Source organism: Dermacentor albipictus, chromosome 5 (assembly GCF_038994185.2).
Source record: "Dermacentor albipictus isolate Rhodes 1998 colony chromosome 5, USDA_Dalb.pri_finalv2, whole genome shotgun sequence".
Taxonomy (NCBI): domain Eukaryota; kingdom Metazoa; phylum Arthropoda; class Arachnida; order Ixodida; family Ixodidae; genus Dermacentor; species Dermacentor albipictus.
The window spans coordinates 98,854,534-98,874,066 of NC_091825.1; the positions used below are offsets into that span (position 1 = coordinate 98,854,534).

Genomic DNA, 19,533 nt, shown 5'->3' on the forward strand with positions numbered 1-19,533 from the left:
GCGTAGATTATATATGCTAGAATGATTATATCTATAAGTAAGACAGAAAGTTTGTAATGAAAAGATATAATTGAAAACAAACTACAACCCAGAAGCACAAGTGCACATAACCAGCCATCTCTGTAGCACATATTAATAAAAGGCAGCACTATTACCCATATTGGCCCACGAAAATGGAGAGATAGGCTGCAGTGTCAGTGGGTCGGCCTACTTAAACGGCGATATATACCCCGCCCGCCTGCAAAAACGTGGTGGTTCTCGGAGAAGAACGCGATTCGCATCAAAATCTTTTGAGCGAGATCAGTAGAAAAAATATATATAAAGGCACATATTTCTTCCAGCATGCGGATCATATATTCAATAACTGTATCAATATTTGACCCTATATCGTCATTCAGCCAAACTTGAACGTCCTGCATATGGGCCCTCTAACGTAAAACTATTACAATCTCTTTTTCTTCCAATCTACTGACGTCAAATTTGAGTAGTGACAGACGCAAGCATCGGGTGGTAACGCGCAGTGTCGTTTGGAAAGCCCAATAAAACGCGCTCCTCATTTATACAAGGTGGCCTTTTTTCTTTTTGATTTTAAAGCGAATAGCATTGCCTGCATCGAGCAGATTTTAATATCGAATTGGCTGACAAGAGGCAAAGAGCACGCTGAAGGGGAGAGGGTTTCCATGGGGCAGAGCCAGCGCGTTGAAAGCAGATAATCGGATGAAGAGGACGGTGCCGGAGCCTGGGATCGGTCCGGTTCCCCTTAGCTTGTTGTGGCTGGTCGAAAACCGTGGCAGCGTGCAACGGAAGGCTAAAAATGCCGCCAGAACACATTCTTAGCATAGAAGAGTTGCCAGAGCGATGTCGCATACGGGCCAAAACGGCTTGATAACGTTTTAAGGCAACGCAACAATTTCTATTCAAATAAATCCGTGCTCCCGGCAACTCCGAGTAGCCAACGCAAGCGAGATCGACAGGAAGCCATCTTCTTTTCCTTTCGAAACGGGGCAGTCTTCGGCTCTTCAGAAAAAAATTCGGTTTTGTTCGTCATATTATTGCCTATTTAATGCGTGCAGGTCAGTTTGGCGAGGCAAGTTATCGCGGTTTTGTGACATGGCGTGACAGGCAGGTGAAGGGGGCGCGGCGAAAATTTTTTGACCAATTGTGGAGAGCTGATTGCAGAATTAGAAAAGTTTGGAATAGCTCTACGTTGTAGCTCACACTATTACAGATATCAGTTGTCATCCTCACTGATGCTTCAGCTACCCAAAGAGCACACCAGCCAAACGTAGGTCAGCATACCCGAAGCTGTTATCGATTAAGCGCGGGCCTAATTAGGTACTTTTTGACTTGATCACTCATGGGGAGGATTCACAAACATTTTCATGCGCAAAAATGTAAACATAAAGTAAAATATATTAAAAATCACCGCCGAAGCGCTCTGTACAGATGGTTAGCAAGCGAAGCTGAAACGTTCGGCCCCGGTATTTATCACTGGGTTAATACCAGGAAACTATCGCAGGAGACGAAAGATCTGATCAAGAAACGCCAATGTATGAAAGCTTCTAACCCTACAGCTAGAATAGAACTGGCAGAACTTTCGAAGTTAATCAACAAGCGTAAGACAGCTGACATAAGGAAGTATAATATGGATAGAATTGAACATGCTCTCAGGAACGGAGGAAGCCTAAAAACAGTGGAAAAGAAACTAGGAATTGGCAAAAATTAGATGTATGCGTTAAGAGACAAAGCCGGCAATACCATTACTAATATGGATGAGATAGTTCAAGTGGCTGAGGAGTTCTATAGAGATTTATACAGTACCAGTGGCACCAATAATGATAATGGAAGAGAAAATAGTTTAGAGGAATTCGAAATCCCAAAGGTAACGCCAGAAGAAGTAAAGAAAGCCTTGGGAGATATGCAAAGGGGGAAGGCAGCTGGGGAGGATCAAGTAACAGCAGATTTGTTGAAGGATGGTGGACAGATTCTTCTAGAGAAACTGGCCACCCTGTATACGCAATGCCTCATGAACTCGAGCGTACCGGAATCTTGGCAGAACACTAACATAATCCTAATCCATAAGAAAGGGGACGCCAAAGACTTGAAAAATTACAGACCGATGAGCTTACTGTCCGTTGCCTACAAACTATTTACTAAGGTAATCGCAAATAGAATCAGGAACACCTTAGACTTCTGTCAAGCAAAGGACCAGGCAGGATTCCGCAAAGGCTATTCAACAATAGATCATATTCACTCTATCAATCAGGTGATAGAGAAATGTGCGGAATATAACCAACCCTTATATATAGCTTTCATTGATTACGAGAAAGCGTTGGATTCTGTCGAAACCTCAGCAGTCATGGAGGCATTACGGAATCAGGGTGTAGACGAGCCGTATGTAAAAATACTGAAAGATATCTATAACGGCTCAACAGCCACCGTAGTCCTTCATAAAGCAAGCAACAAAATCCCAATAAAGAAAGGCGTCAGGCAGGGAGATACGATCTCTCCAATGCTATTCACAGCGTGTTTACAGGAGGTATTCAGAGACCTGGATTGGGAAGAATTGGGGATAAAAGTTAATGGAGAATACCTTAGTAACTTGCGATTCGCTGATGAGATTGCCTTGCTTAGTAACTCAGGGGACCAATTGCAATACATGCTCACTGACCTGGAGAAGCAAAGCAGAAGAGTGGGTCTAAAAATTAATCTGCAGAAAACTAAAGTAATGTTTAACAGTCTCGGAAGAGAACAGCAATTTACAATAAGCAGTGACGCACTGGAGGTTGTAAGGGAATACATCTACTTAGGGCAGGTTGTGACGGCGGATCCGGATCATGAGACGGAAATGATCAGAAAAATAATAATGAGCTGGGGTGCGTTTGGCAGTCTTTCTCAGATCATGAACAGCAGGTTGAAATTATCCCTCAAGAGAAAAGTATATAATAGCTGTGTCTTACCAGTACTCACCTACGGGGCAGAAACCTGGAGGCTCACGAAAAGGGTTCTACTCAAATTGAGGATGACGCAACGAGCTATGGAAAGAAGAATGATAGGTGTAACATTAAGGGATAAGAAAAGAGCAGATTGGGTGAGGGAACAAACGCGAGTTAATGACATCTTAGTTGAAATCAAGAAAAAGAAGTGGGCATGGGCAGGACCTGCAATGAGGAGAGAAGGTAACCGATGGTCATTAAGGGTTACGGACTGGATCCCAACGGAAGGGAAGCGTAGCAGGGGGCGGCAGAAAGTTAGGTGGGCGGATGAGATTAAGAAATTTGCAGGGATGGCATGGCCACAATTAGTACATGACCGGGGTTGTTGGAGAAGTATGTGAGGGGCCTTTGCCCTGCAGTGGGCGTAACCAGGCTGATGATGATAAGCCCGACGGTTCATTAAACAAAGGCTTGGTAGGCTGCGGGATCCTCGGTACGCAGTTGCTGCTTTCTATCGGCTGGACGAGCCTGTCCTCGTGCCCGGGCTGCAGCATCGGCACGGCATAGACGAGCTCGTTCCGGGTTCTGCTCGCGGTATTGCTTATCGAAAGATGTCTGCTCATCGGGAGTACGTATGACGCGTTGCCTACCGATTTCGCAGCCGGATAGCAACAGCTGCGGGCGCGCTCGGCTGCGACGGAGGGCAACGACGTCGCTAGTGGCGCAGCAAATCCAATACCACCTAGATAACACAAGGCTTTTTCATTACGGCCCATGAAGTCATCTTACCCGGCCCAACTGCGATATAATCTAATAGAGATGCTCCCGAGTAGGCAACAATGATTTTGACGTCATCACTTTCATCACCCCAGCCATGTCAATGAAAATTTCGGGCCAGGAAGCGTGACGTCATGAGTCGGAGTGTGTGCCGGGGACGGGGAGTTGGGGCCTCCTTATACGGCGGTACAATAATGTTGCTATCATCATCATCATCATCATCATCATCATGATCAAACAGGCCTTGTGCCGTAGTGTTGGCTAATCGCGCACCACTATTTCTCTTTCTTTTTCGCGCATGTGCATGGGGTTGCGCAGGAGGTGTTTTCGACGTACAGGCTACTGACAGACGGACGGACGGATGAACCGGTTAGCTATATACAGCGTCACTGTTAAAAACTGCAGTTGAGGCACTTGTTTCTTCACGAAGAACTGAAGTACTTAGTAACTAAGGGCCGAGAGGACTATGTAGGCATTCAAACAGTGTAATACCGATAAGATTACGTGTTCACAAGAGACTCTCCGTTATGAAAACTTTTCCTAAAGTGTTCTGACCAGCTGCTAGCAATATTTAGTTCAGTAAAAGTGGAGGGTGTTGCAGTTGTTTACAAGTGCGGCTTGGGCGACTGAGTTGATTTTGGACATCTCGCCAGCGTGAGCGCGAAGGAATTATGTCGAAAGAACAAGAATGCCGATTGGCTGTCATAATAGTTATATTTATTATGTAGCCATCACACCAACCCATTGCTAATATCCATGAAATCATGATCGATTTTTGTTGCTACTGCAAGACACTTCCCTGCTTGTCAATGCCTCTTATACATCGCAGATTATTGGCAAAGTCCTAATCCACAAAAGCTTTGCCAGCTAAGCTTGGCTTCTTTTCAAGGTTGCAACTTTTATTCTTCACGTTTCAGTAATGCTAGATTTATACATTTGCACGCAATCACTGCCCATGTCAGCATCAAATGGGAAAGCTGCTGCTGAGTTACCTGAACAAAAAAAAACACTGATTAAATAGCCACTACATGCTTCTCAAAGTAAATGGGGTATAGATTTCATTCGCTTATAGTTGCCAGCACATTGCAATATAGTGGTTACGCGTGTGAAGCAGGGATGGCTGCGTAAGAAGATGTCATCGCGGTCATTGCATAATGATCATTGAGTCACTGTCCTGCGATCGTTGTCATACCACCGTCGTGATGCCGTCGTAGTCATTCCACGTATTATGATCATTATAGCTTCGTCATCTGATTCTCGTCATTTTGCCGTCGTTGTTACGCCATCACCGTCATCCCATTGTCATCATTCCATCGTCGTCCCGGTGTAGCCGTCATACTGCCTCCATCATTTTGAGAATCGTCATCACTTGCCATACCGTCATTGTAATGGCATATTCGGCTGCACCAGTACACACACTTGTGTATACTAAGAAAGCTGGCTAGTTCTCGAACGTCAAAGTAATAAAACATTTACACTTAAATTTCATGAAAGAAGCGGGACCTCCAAACTCCCGTGCAATTCGGCAAGGTTGATATCGCGAGTGAGAACGGTGACCCACACCATAGCAAATGCTTAAATATTCGAGTTACTTTCGTCGTCGTCCTGTGATATTGCTTCTATATGGATTTTTAGAAGCTTCTCACTCAGCCATACATACTTCTCACTGAGCTTCTATAGCCGTGAGGAGGTGTGTCTTGAAGCTCTCAATGTTGCTTGAGCGACGTTTAAGTTGTTCCACTTCTTTTTATTCAAAAAGATCTGATGTGGAGAAATGATTGGTTTGAACGATTATTTTCAATATTTTCTACCGAAATTCCAGACACATTAAAACAATAAATGATTATCTTCAGTAAGAAAGGGGCTATGTTAAATAACAGCGCAGCTATGACTTGAGCATTCTTAATTATTTGCTTAAATATGAAAGCTGTCAGTGCTCCGGAGCACTGATTAATTTCCAGCGTTTTAAAACACTCTATATTATTTGAGTAAAGCTTTTATTACTTCCTTTGCCTATTACTTCTCGCTACTTTGAATATAATTCCTGAAAGAAAGCAAAGAATGGCCTTCATCACAGAACGGCACCGCTCCTTATGATACCCTCTCTGAGACCTCCGTAAGTTTTCAGTCTCGGGTAAAGAAGCGCTGAAGCGTTTGAAAAAGTTGTCCATAATCGTATGCGAGTTCCGTTTCTTTTATTGTACATGGAAATGCGGCACTGCATGTAGTAGCGTGGATGGTAAACAGCGCAGAGCAAACTCCTGTGGCTGCCTTTTCATACACCTGCAAAGAAACGATCGGCCAAATGTGAGCATCTCGCTGAAATATCAGCATGAGCCCGTCATGAACCCAATTCTCATGCAGATTATTCTACATCAGTCGCTTATCTACGTTAGAATGTAGGCGTAGAAGAATAGAACGCCTATCATTTTTTTTTTCTTTCTGAAAAACATATCTTGCTGGTCTGTCACCGACCGCGGTAGCTCAGTGGCTACGGCATTGCACTGCTGAGGACATGGATTCCATGCCGGCGGCGGCAGCCTCATTTTGATGGAGGCGAAAGCAAAAGCGGTGGTGTTCTTACATTTAGGTGTACATTAAAAAAAAACAAGTGGCAAAAATAATTTAAGTCCCCTTAACAATCAGTGGTTTTGGCACGTAAAGCAGCGAAGGTAAATCAATTATTCAACTAGTTATTTATTTCGCTGCGCAATCCGATAGCGCTAGTTGCATGGTCAAGGGCTGTAGCAGTGTTTATCGTCGAAACATCAATAAAACTGGCACTTTTGTTAATCGCCATGGGCACAATGAAATACACGTTGGGAGAAAACGGAGAGCGCGGACCGGTAATCATAAAAAACATTAGCTACTTGACTTGGTTACCTCAACGAGCATCTCCACTCTCGTTTAAAAGTTTGGCCTAAGATCGTCGCAAAATAACGTGTAGCTGCGATACGTGGCACACTCACATTGAGGAATTGCTGGGCATGGTGACCTGATGCAAACAACTTTTTCGTAGATGCAGCGTTGTCCAGGGCGGCAAAATACGTTCTGTGATAAAAACAAAGAGAGAAAGAAAGAGAGGGAGGAGTAAAAATAAGCTTAAAGAAGCACTGACTGACTCTTTTTTTTTTCCATCTTCTTACCTACGATTAAAATTCCGACCACGAAAGAGATTTTTGGTTTGTTTAACAGAAAGCTTTAACAAACAAAACAATAGTCTTTGCTGCATACTTGCATACTTAGCCACGCTATGCGAACGCAGACGGTTGATTGAGCAGACCATGATCGCCAACTCAAACCGGTGACACCCTCACCTGCTAACGTAGGTATTATGATACAATACGTCGCATACGCTGGTCAGGCCGCTGCTGCGTACGGGACCGTTATACAACTGAAGATGAAATTTGAAATACAACACGCGCACTTACTTCAAGCTTAACGCTAATGTCCACGTGAGCCTGAAGCAGAGGCTTCAGTTGGAAGAAAAACATTGTTGTTTAAGGAAGAATACTTGGAGTCGCTGTCTAAAAAAAAAGGGGGGGAAAAAAGCAAGCTGCGATTTCTGAGAAAGCAGTACAGTTTTGAATCATGTTCAGGATTCGTGGTCGATAGGCTATGGTTCACCGCACATCGTTAAGCGTGTAAGTGAAATAGTTGTAAGATGTAACTCCGCGCTTGTATACATGGAAGCTAATGCCTTTATTTGCACATACTCAAACATTTATGGGAGTTTAATAAAAAAACATAATATATAACGAAAGAATCAAGCACTTACGCCACATCTCGGCCTTGCACCAGGCCGTGGAAATCCTCCCTGCCCCGGGTATCGCTGGGCCTCCGTGAGCAAGGCTGCAACATAGATAATGTTAGCAAACTGTCCCTTTCAAATCACTCTGTTCCGTATGCAAGTTCGACAGGAGCCATTCTATGTCTCTGGTGATCTGCTCAATATATCTGCAGCCTCTCGAAGTTTCCGAAACGCAACACACATTCACTCACAAGTTATCACCTAGTATCCTCCTTTGATATTACAAATACGTTGATTCTTTCTTAAGCTTCGCATGAGATTGTTCAAGAGCACGTTTCTTATAAATGGGAAGAAAATAATGCAGGATTACATTCGGCGAGCATTATCCGGCAGGAGATGTAGTTATGATTTATTGCCCTATATTGTCACGTGGTAGTGACGGCGAAGAAAGAAGCAGTACGGTGGAATACAAAACTAGCTTTTATTGGGCGAACCTGTGCCCACAAAACAGGCTACACTTATAGCACAACGAAAGCGGCGAACACAGTCGGCGATCGTCGAAAATCTGATCAGCGGGTCAAGCGCGTCGGCTTTTATAGATCAGTCGTCGAATGCTCCAGATTAACTGATGGGACCCGCGTGTCTTCCACAAAGTTCTACACGATTCGTGTCACGCGATGAAATCTGATAACACAAGGTTCGGCGACAACAGACACGCGGATAGAAGCGTCGATAACTTTCCAGAAACGTCGGATACATGCAGGCGCGTCCCTCGCTCTGCGATTACAGTTGTTAAGCGGCGAAACGTGGTTGCGCGATAAAGATAAGTACACGTGTCAATATCTCATTATTCCCGTTGTCTCTATTGGGGTGAAACTAAAGAAGAATACGCCAGAAGAATTTGGCCATAACTTCTGTTTGCAGCGGAATGACCGGTGGCGTTTGAGCAAATTCCTACCGCGGGTTTCTTGAGGGAGCCGATACATGCAGTGAGCAGGCATAGCGAATAAAACTAACAATTCGGCAAGCGGGTAAGGACTCATATTAGGTACGGCAGCACAAGACACGACAAGGACGCCCGTACTTGCTCGTTGTTGTTGTATTATGCGCTGCCGTATACTGATAATGGCGTGTAGCGAATCCCTTCTTTGTTTCAAGGTTACTATTATTGCATTTGCCACTAAAACTATGCAACAATCCCACATGCAAACTTTGCCTAGCATAGTTTGCATAGCACATTCGATTTGCTCAAACAGCAATTATATGTACAGAAACATCATTTCCAAATTAGTTATAATGGTAACTCCTCATCAGCCCAAATGTAGAACCAGCTGAGTTTATCAAACAAAGGCACCTGTTATGTTAGTAGGAACAAATCTTTCCAATCATTAAAAGCTTTGACCACAGTGCACCGAAAATGCTTGGGTAAAACTCACCTGCCGACAGCAGCGTCAGGGCTAATGCATAAGCCAAGTTCTTCATAACGGTGGTCGTGGCTCCAGAGAAACTGGCGAAGTAGGAACCGAAGCGTTCGCTTTATATTGGTCGTATCGCCCGTTCGAACTACGAATCAAATGACAGCTCGGACAGTCATGTGGTGCTTCTGCAGTAGCTCAAAACAGGCTCGTACTAAATGCTGCGCAGTGACCAGGACGTTCTTTTCTTGCCATTTTGCGTAGGAAAGAAAGATTACAGGACCGGATCTCTCGAAGTTCGCCGGATGGCGTGTTCGTTTACTGCAGGAGTTGTGCGCACCTGTAAGGGTGTACTGGCGTAGATACACAACGTGACATTGAACCGAGAGACTGAAACACGTTCGTGCAGCACGTGTCGTAAGGAAATAAACTACGACAGCTCAGCCGAAGTTTTCAGCCTTCGTGTCGGCATCGATGTCTCGTTCTAGCTATCAAATACGTCCAGGGTTGTTTGTGTCAGTGTTATATTGTTGTCCTTTTTCTTTATTGCTGCTGAAATATTAGTATATTTTACGCGCATTTCTCATACGTTCGCCCGCGAGTGTACTGTTTTTATGCGAAAGCATTATATTCCCCATGAAGCGAGAAATGCGGCGTCCGGCGTTAACATACGATGGCACCAAAACCAACGTGACCAAGTGATGACGTCACCTTCCCGGCGCTGGACCTGCTGCAGCTCGCAGTGCAAAACCCTGCGGTGAACAGCTATGCCGTCGCACGGACGCTATGGTCCACACACAGACAAAAAAGAAGAAGTATTTTAATGATTGGAAAACGTAGAGAGGTCGGCCGGATAATGGAGCATCTGGCCTGCTACTCTACGTAAGGAAAGGGGAAGAGGGGAAGAAAAAGGGTCACAATGGGGGATGATAATGGGAGGAACGAGGTGAATGACACATTACACAACTGGTATCACAGGCGTGAGTCCAGGCCCATGTCACCTAGGAAACGTGAAAGTGCACGCATTGTCTCTGTCGTCTTCCAACTCTGTGGCCACGCGCCTAGAAAGAGGTCCTCCGACAGTGGTCCATTGTGTAAATGTCTCAATGTATCTGCCAATGTCAGTCTTTCTCGCGCATACTCAGGGCACACCACGAGCACATGTTCTATAGTCTCTACAGCGCCACACACTGAACAGTCCGGGGAGTCTGTCCGTCCAATAATGTGTAAATATTTGCGCGTGAAGGCGACGCACACACACAAAAAATTTGACTTTGCCCAAGTCAAAAATTCAGTTGATCCATGCTCGAAACCTACCTGGCCCACTCCCAAAATTCCCTTGGCCCAGCCCCAAATATTTTTCTCGTCTTTCGTCTCCCCTCTCCCTACTACTTTCTTTTCGTTCTAGCAGAATGTATTATCAGCATAACCTCTTCCTCTTTCATCCTTCTTAAGTTCTGAAGAGCGTGTTTGTGCCATATAATAGTACATTTTTATAGCTTTTAGAAAATTGATATAGTGTGCACGTCAGAACAATTTGACATTTTACAGGTTAGTTTCAATTACCATCAGGGCTAGCTGCAGTAACATTGACGCTCACTGATCATGCACAGCAACGCACACCTGGTCCCTTGCAAGATATTTGATATCTTTTTCTGGCTTCTTTTCTTCTCCTCTGTTGTATCACCGAGAGATTGGAGCGATCGTTAACGTTGTTCCAAAACCAAGTAAAATAATGAAAAACCATCAGTTTGTAACCACTTCTACAGCGAGAAAGCGCGTCTTCATTCTTGTTCTCGACATAGGGTAACGCCAAAGTATATTGTCTCAATGAAAAAAAAAATAACTAGGGGTGTGCACATACTCGAAAATTTCGAATAGCAAATCGAATAGTATCTAATCGGACTCGGTCTTCCAATCGAATAGGCACTGTTTGTAAATACGAATATTTTTCTTATCATTTCTGAATATTTCAAAGCGCCAACAGCGCCCAATGAAACATAGAATTGGAGCAAAAGTATGGTAAACTTTCACCCCCGCGGGCATAGCGCAGACATGAAACATGAGAACCTTCGGGTAGCGTAGCAGTATACGTCGCTTAGGTAGCCATACTTTACTGGCAATGGAGCGATTACCCGCACACTCTGGAGAGTCCCATGCATGCGAAGGAACTACTTGTTTGCTCCTAATGATCCATTTGTGTTTTTAATAAACAATGCTACATAACCTACCATGTAACGACAAATACTTGCTCACTTCAAGGATTCCATAATGTGAACATCGTTTTATAAATTTGTGGAAACGGCTGTTCATTATTCGAAATACATACAAAGATTATTCGATATTCGATTTGATTCGTTTGAGGCCCCATTCGATTTCTATTCTATTCTGCCTCGAAAAATCATTATTCGCACACTCCTAAAAATAACATTTCCATTTCGCATTCTCTTTCGTTCATTTGGTCCTGTGTGTGTGTCACAATAGCTTTCGAGGCGTCGTAAGGAGTCGTGCCCATCGTAGCTGAAGTATTTTGTACGTTTGGGGCACTGGCCTGCCTAGTGCGAATTTTTCGCTTCCTGCTTGGTATAAAAGCCGTGTAAAGACTTTCTACAGTATGTATGATGCGTGAAGCCCCATGCCTCGGCCTTTCACTTGTTATTTTGCTGGGTGAATCACATAGAGCTTGCATTACCCTTCAAGGATTTTCCTGCGCACTTCGTAACACAAGGAAACACAGGTGATACTAATATGCCAAGGCTTTTAGCCCTTCGCTTCAGCTAATGGAGCCAATGGCGCTTTTCAGCAAGACCTTGCCTTGTTGCGCTAGCTACGTATCTGCGAACTTTGAGTTCACAGATACACCTGTTGACGGCTTACTTGGCACTGACGCTATTCCATATCTTTGTCTACGTGCGTGTACATGACACCACTGCAGTTTCTCAAGTGCTGTCCGACGTCGCGATCTGACATTGCTTCAGATTTTGCATCCGTCAAGCTTATGTGCAAGCGTTCCATGGTAACGCTTTAAAAATTAAGGATCTTATACATATGTCATTATGCTGAGATTTTTGTGCCACCTTCTCGCTGGATGCAGCTGCTACAGTGTTGTCAACTGCTTTCTTTAAAAACGCCTACGCCCGATGTCTCAAAAATCCTACATTAATCGGTGCGGCCTTCGCCTGGACCCTACGTTTTAAGCTACACACAAACATTTCGTTCAACTGCTTAACTACACGAATAAAAAAAACTGGACTTTTGTTAATAACTAACAAGCTGTCGAAAGAAATTGCCCCAACCGTTGCATGTGCACATGTACAATTATCAAGACGTGTTTTGTGTATAAAATTCGCCCGTTTCGGGACTTCCATTGTGTTTTGCTTCCGCGGGCAAGGAAACAAGAATATGAAAACCGGGAATATCCTTTAGGTTAAAATTTAAAATTCAGAATCTTATACATAAGTGATTATGCTGAGATTTCTGTGCTACCTTCTCGCTGGATGCAGCTGCTACAGTGTTGTCAACTGCTTTCTTTAAAAACGCCTACGCCCGATGTCTCAAAAACCCTACATTACCCGGTGCGGCCTTCGCCTGGACCCTACGTTTTAACCTACGCACGAACATTTCGTTCAACTGCTAAACTACACGAATAAAAAAACTGGACTTTTGTTAATAACTAACAAGCTGTTGAAAGAAATTACCCCAACAGTTGCATGTACACATGTACAATTATCAAGACGTGTTTTGTGTATAAAATTCGCCCGTTTCAGGACTTGCATTGTGTTTTGCTTCCGCGGGCAAGAAAACGAGAATATGAAAACCGGGAATATCCTTTAGGTTAACATTTTGAAAATTCCAATGGATGAAATACACACGGTGACTTATAAACATGAAATGCTTTTAGCTCCCGTTGTCGGTGACCTTCAAGCGACCTTGAGTCAAAAGACAGAGTTGTTATCCGTGCACTCAAGCGAGAACATCCGGGCAAGTTGACAAGGAAATTTATTCACCCGTACGCATGCTTACAACTGTGGTATGAACATGCAGTACAATATAAAGTATAGCCCATGTAATACATCATACTTGCTATAAACAAAACAGATCAGCACATGAAATAGGAAATGGTGTCTGTTTGACACTGGCTTTGCCCCGCACAACAACAACAAAACATCATTACAGCGTCAACATCATTATATTGAAGCCTATTGATTATAAATACGAGATACCTCTACAAGACCGTCCCCATACCGTAAGAATGAAGTGATGTCATCTGCATACGTTGATACCTTTATGCACCCTGTTCTCGGCATAGGAGGACCTCTTACGAGCGTTATCTCGCTAAAACGGCTTAACAAAGGGTCAATCGCAAGCACAAACAATATAAGTGACAAAGGACAGCCCTGCCGCACACCCTTTTTCACATCAAACCTAGGTGTCAAAATGCTGTTAAGTAGTAGCTCAGCTGTTGCTCCGGAATGCAACATCCGCAGGGTGTCTACAGACTCCTCAGGGAAGTTATACCATCGTAAAAGCTCAAATAAGTACTGGTGTTCTAAGCGGTCGAACGCTTTGGCTTTGGTCCAAGCTTACCAATACTCCTGAAGCCTCACGCACTGTTGTGTATTGTATAATATCACGTGTTAAGTTGAGAGACGAAAATATACACAGACCAGGCACGGGACATGGTTGATATACACTGTCCATTTTCAGCTATAATATCTTTATGCGATTTTCAAGAAGTGCTGTCAATTTATTGTAGTTTGTGTTGAGCAGCCTTATAGGCCTCCAGAATGAGGGTTCTGCAAGGTTGGAGTCTGGCTTTGGCAAAAGCATTACGCGGCGCCAATTAAACGATTTAGGAATACCTTCCTATGTAAGAATTCCGTTAAGGAGTGATACTACGGCAGAGCCCACTTCTTCCCTGCAAGACCGGTAAAATTCTACTGGTACGCCATCTGCACCGGATGTCGATCCGCTGTTCATAGATTGTATAATCTTGCAGATTTGTTGGAGACAATGAATTCTTGCCTTCTGTATCTTACACTTGAGGTAGGTTATCGCAAAAATAAAAAAAAAATTCTTCACCTAGGAGTTGTGCATTGTAAATCTTTTTTGATGAGAATGCGCCTGAGAACCAGTTACGAAAAATATTTCGATATCTTGCCTCGCACTGCTCTCCGTGCCATCTTTTATTATAACCATTTCAATAAAATAGCTGCAGTTCTGCCTAATGCTGGACGTATGAGCCAGCCGCAGTACCTCAGATCAGAAATTGGCCTGTTTGTCATCCACGCCATTGCAGAGGTGCGAGAATACCAGTTGACAAGTCTGTTCACGCTGGTGGTCCACGTACTCGCCCATTAACCGTGTTTAGGAGCCCCCGTCTCATGCTATTCTTATCTTTCTCAGGCACTCACAAAGTCTCTTTTCTTTTCCGTTTCCTGCTAGCTGCTATTCATGCTGACCTCCACCTTTCCTTTAATGTATCCCAAGCTTTGATATTGTCAAGGGTATAAAAATATTTATACGGTGTATTTACAAGGCGTATACAAAAAACAGGCGAGAATCCCCAGAGGCTGTTGCCACTTCGTCGTCTTCACCGTCGACGACCTGTTCTCTTTTCCCACAGTAACACGACCTCCGGCAGAAAAAAAGCACAGTCCCGGTGCTTCAGACGGGGCCGTCGGTAGGGGCATAGTAAGGCTTAAGCCGAGAGACGTCTACGACGTCAGATGATGTGGAACCGGGTGGCATGTTGGAGGTCTAGGGGATTATCTCGTAAGTTACATTGGTCACTTGACGTATAACACATTAAGGGCCTCTGTAGCACGGAAGGAATTTCTCGGAAAGCCCCACTCGGCGGCAAGGGGACCAAAGTAGCACGAGAGAGCCTGGTGAAAAGTATATGCCACGATGGCGATGATTGTAAGCATGCCGTTGAGATTCCTGCTTTGCCAACAACCTCTCATGCCAGGCATACGCATTTCAGCGTGTTACTCGAGAAAAATGCCGCTTTAGTGTAAACAAGACGAACTCGCCTCTGTAAACGAGGCGAACGGACCTCGCATATCCTGGTCCCTTTCGGAGCCGGCCGGTCTCATCCGTCCGCGCGGCACCGCGTAAAAAGCTTTGCCACCTTCCGTGCGATTTGCGCAGTTTCGTGCGGTGCAACCAGTCTTACTGGAATACAAGTGTCAAAATGATCTGCTTAATAGCAGTTCACCAAGGTCATTAACCTAATATCCTCGAATACCGTACCTGCAACCCGGAGCCGACCGTTGCTACGCGCGCTCGACAGTACGCTGATTGCAATTTTGATGGCACTGACAGAAACGAGTCGGCGCCGTTTCCGTAAAATTCGCTTCGGTGCGCGCAGTGATCATTTGACGTCATTTTGCACCACGTTATCCCACTAGGCGAATAGCGGTGCGACGGCGCCGGAAAAGTTCTGCGCAACTCTGCTCTCTGCGGGAGCATATACAGGAACACATTCCTCCACGACAGGAACGCTAAGCCCCCGCTGCGCCGCCTGACCATTCAAGCATAGAGAAAGAAAGGTAGCCCATGAAAGCGACGCGCGCAAAACAGAGGCTGAGGCCGAGAAAACTACCGTCAACAAGGTAGCTCTATGTCGCCTTCAAAGCGCAATGTTCGTGCTTTTTGTCTGTTTTTCACATTCCTTGCCGTGGACACCGCAACTGCCTCGCTCGAGGGGGACAGCTGAACTAAGTCAAAGCGCAAGCGCACCAAAATGACACCGTCTGGAAAATGCGAAGTGCGACCGCGTGGCATCCCCCCCAAGTACGGAGGTTACATTTCACGTACAGCGCACGTAGCTAGTATGGCCACAGAAAGAAGCGCGAAATAAGAGGCGTGCGCAGAAATAAAGGTGGAAGAAGGAAGAGACGCGCCTCTGTTGCTAGGCTACACTTTTCTGGAGAAGCGTGCGCTCGCGAAACCTGATGCGGTCGTCGCCTCCGCTCGCCCGCATTCATTTTTTGTTGGGTGGCATCTCAGGTTTTCTGAATTCATGCGCCGCAACGTCCACTCTCTGCACCTTGTCGTCTGCTGGCCGGCTGGTTCGGCTGCCGTGAAGTATACACTTAATTCTAAGACTCCCCAGATTTCCGAATATTAGTTCGTAGAACTTAAAAGTTCTTAAAAGTTCGTTAATGTGGTGTTCGTAGTAAAGAGGTTTCACTGCATATGGAAGATAGCGAGAATAATTACGTGCGCATGCTCGTTTTTTGTAAAACCCAGATAGGGACACCTGGGCCGTCCACGCCTTGCTGGCAGCAGCTACATGGCTTCCATAAGCCCTCACGCGAAGCTCAACATTGTGGGCATCCCAAGGGCTGTACAGGTGCTTCCAACAGCATCTTCCAGCACGGTGGTTGAAGCTCCAAGCTTAGCTGTGATGTTGAAAGAGGGCGTGCCGCAATAAAAAGTACACCCGTGAAGTAAATTCTATCAAAAAATCTTATGTACCGCGCAGCAGAACTCTGAGTACGATGATTCCTTCACATCGACCCAAGAGAGCTTCTTTTCCTTACTTAAGTTCTCTGCAAGCTATAATTTCGCGGCAAAGCTTTGCTTATTTATTTGTTCGACGCAAGTGAGGGGTATGCTGGAATGTGAATTAACTCCAACAAATGACTGCGAAACCACGTGAGCTAGTCATTGCATATGCAAGCCGCCAAAGCAAGTTGACACCGGCGTCGGTCGTAGCTTGATCATAAATATTCATTAACATTACCTTTGAAACGGAGTGGCGACCAACAGTCGCCTACCCAACATGGGCTAATCAGTTAATCTGCACATGCTTATCCATCTATCATTTTACCTACATCGCCCTAATGTTTTATCTCATCCTTAAAATATCTTTGCCTACATTGTACAATTGCCTGTGCCTGTAACAAATTCGGTCCTATCAATCTCTTCGGTGCTTTTTCCCGACCAATACTGTAAATGTTTTTTGTTTACCGCGGTTGCTGACTGGTTAATGCTTCTATCCGCTTTGAGTGCCAGCGTTTCTGGAAGGTGTCCGTTACCTACAAATCTCGCTGGGTTATCATATTCTCACTGCAGCAATATGGGCTGAGTTGTCTCTAGATTTTAGCTGCTGCAGACACATGTCTTATCCTGGTGCGAGTATGTGCTCCGGTATGTATTAAACGTTAGGCGTCCAGCTGGAGCCTCAAATAACAAAGCTCTGTCTTTTCTTTTTTGTTAAAGCGAAAGCATTATATGGCTCATGAAGCGGAAAATCCGGCAGCGGGACCGGAGCAGGTACAAAAAGTCACATGGTCAGAGGTCGAGTGATCGTCTTCGTCTACTTCCACAGCCGGCTCCGTTGCCGCTCATCATGCCAGCGTTCCCATACTTTCCATCATGCCAGCGTACCCAGGGAGGGTTAACCCTCCCTCTGCGAAAGCGCTGATGGCACTGGCCCACTGCCTGTTGGTGCGGGGTTTCGGCGAGTTCTGTCGTGCGCTGCGATGGACGAACCTTCGATGGAGATGGTAAAAAAAGTCACGTGGGCACAGAGACCGACTGCGCATCTGGCTGGTCTATTTATAGTGCCGCGCATCGCGGCGCTGCGAATCGGTGCGGTGTTTCTGTGAGGTCTGCTGTGCGATTCAGTGTATGAAACTAGCAATTAGACTTCTCAGTCAGTAGCTGAGTCGGGCTCCTTTGGACGTCCACGCAAGTACGCCAACGACGCGGAGACACGGGATGCGAGAAATGATTCAAGGGGCAACGTGAAAACAGCACCATTAAGGTCCGTAAGACGAGTTGTCATCGCAAACACGTCGCAATACTTTCGCATTGATCCACCTAGGGCTGCCTAAGTGTCCTCAATTTTTTATCGTTCTGATTTTCTTTTTCAATTTCTTCCTTGCTATTCTTGTAAATCTATGTGGTCTTTTTGTTTGCACCATTTGCATCTAATTTGCTGCCTCTATTTCTCTTCCTTTTCTTTTGATGATGCCTTCGGGTCCATTTATACTTTCTGTTACCCTGTGTTTGGTTGAAAAATCTTCTTCACCTCTTCTTCCATTCTGTGTTCATGCTCTTGAGGTACAAATATTTGTGTACTTCCAGCCTATCACTTATATATTCATCCATACTTCCGGGTCTTTTCTCTAAACTTACTTTGCTCTGCGCTTCTGTGACTTCAATAGATACCAAGTGCATGTAACCCTTCACTGCCACATTTGCATTCTTACCATAGTCCCACAATGTTAACCAGACTACCAATCTTTGGTCTACTTCCGACCCCGTCACGATACCTGCTTTTAAGCACAAAACACAAAAAAAGAACGAAAACATAGCCTTGAATGTTACCGGTATGCTACCGAATGCTGTCCAGCCCGACACTTGATATTAGCCGTCGCATCAACTTGTTAAAATACTTCAGCTTTTTTCGGGATATAACTGGCATCATATTTAGGCACTCAATAGCTGTAATCAATTATAGTGGTAATTATGATGATTTGTCAAATGCGATTTAAGTATTCGCGCAGTGTTCCCAGAAAAAAAAATCAAATTTATAGGCCTTAAGAGCAATCGGTTATTTAGTAACTGAAGTGGATTTAAGAGCATTTCGTCATTGGCCTGCGTTTAGGCTCCTGTTCCTTGTGATAGCGATCGACTGGCGGGATAGCAAGGCGATAAGCGTAGCGTTGCCCATGCCGGCGGCCGCTACGCAAGAGATGTTTTGGGAATAGGGGTCCTAAATTGGCCAACTCCTATCTCTCCGGTATTAAGCCCAATGCGAAAGTAGCAAGGGCCTGAGGCTAACTTATCACATTGCCGCAGTCCCCTCTTCTATTAATTTTGTGGCACCTGTATATGCTTTGTACCGAACGCATCTTTTATTTCGCTCCTTCACGGCTGTCACAACAGCGACAATGTTGAAATATAACGTGGTTTTTCCACAGCAAGAGACCTAAAACATTTTCTCACGTATGGTTGGTTCTTGCTGCTATTTGCGTTAAGCTCTCCATCATACAGACAATGAATTTGCAGTTATCGCCAGAGTACTAACGAGCATGCCAATACCTCCAGGCTTTGTGTCTCAAGGTATTGACTCGTGCCCTTGACTACGCCCATCTGTCATGTGTACTTGGATAATTTGCGGCTGTACTTGATCATCATCTTGCCTAGTATTAACGCTCTTTCATCCTACTGTCTCCCTTTCTTGCAAAGAGTAGCGACTGCACATGATCAGTATACCCGTGCCCAGCTATCGGTATTTTCATTTATGCCCTTTATCTCTATCTTTTCGCGCAGTATATAATTTAAGAAAGTGACTCCTAGACACTTTCGCGCATGATTTCTTTCTCGATTTCTGTGCAGCTGCATTGCGCTTACAGAACATTTTAAGAATATATTGAGTCGATGGTTTATTGGGCTAATAGCGTAAGATCAACACCAAGTTGTATGACAGATGAGAACGTTGAAGTATGAGGTCATCCAAACTCTTTCTGCACGCACGTGCTTTTATTGAAAGAACTTATATTTCTTCAACCTCGTTCATCCAGTGTGTTTTTCCTTGCTGGAAACTCGGTTTCAGACACCTGTACAAAAACAAAATAATGTACTTTTAGCACAAAAACAGGTTGTCGTAAGACTTGTTGTCGATTCAATACTG

General features: G+C 44.7%; 2 long non-coding RNA genes across 2 annotated transcripts in view; one reads left to right on the forward strand and one right to left on the reverse strand.

The window, feature by feature from the left end:
- The window catches only part of LOC139060554 (uncharacterized), a 164,733-nt gene that overhangs the window by 24,975 nt on the left and 120,225 nt on the right, over window positions 1-19,533 (forward strand). The gene's annotated exons all lie outside the window — the stretch shown is intronic.
- On the reverse strand, window positions 5,674-9,055 carry LOC135917280 (uncharacterized). The gene is made up of 4 exons (XR_010569247.2): window positions 8,901-9,055; window positions 7,492-7,565; window positions 6,683-6,764; window positions 5,674-5,996 (listed from the first exon to the last, which is right to left on the reverse strand). It is a non-coding gene; the product is annotated as an uncharacterized lncRNA (long non-coding RNA).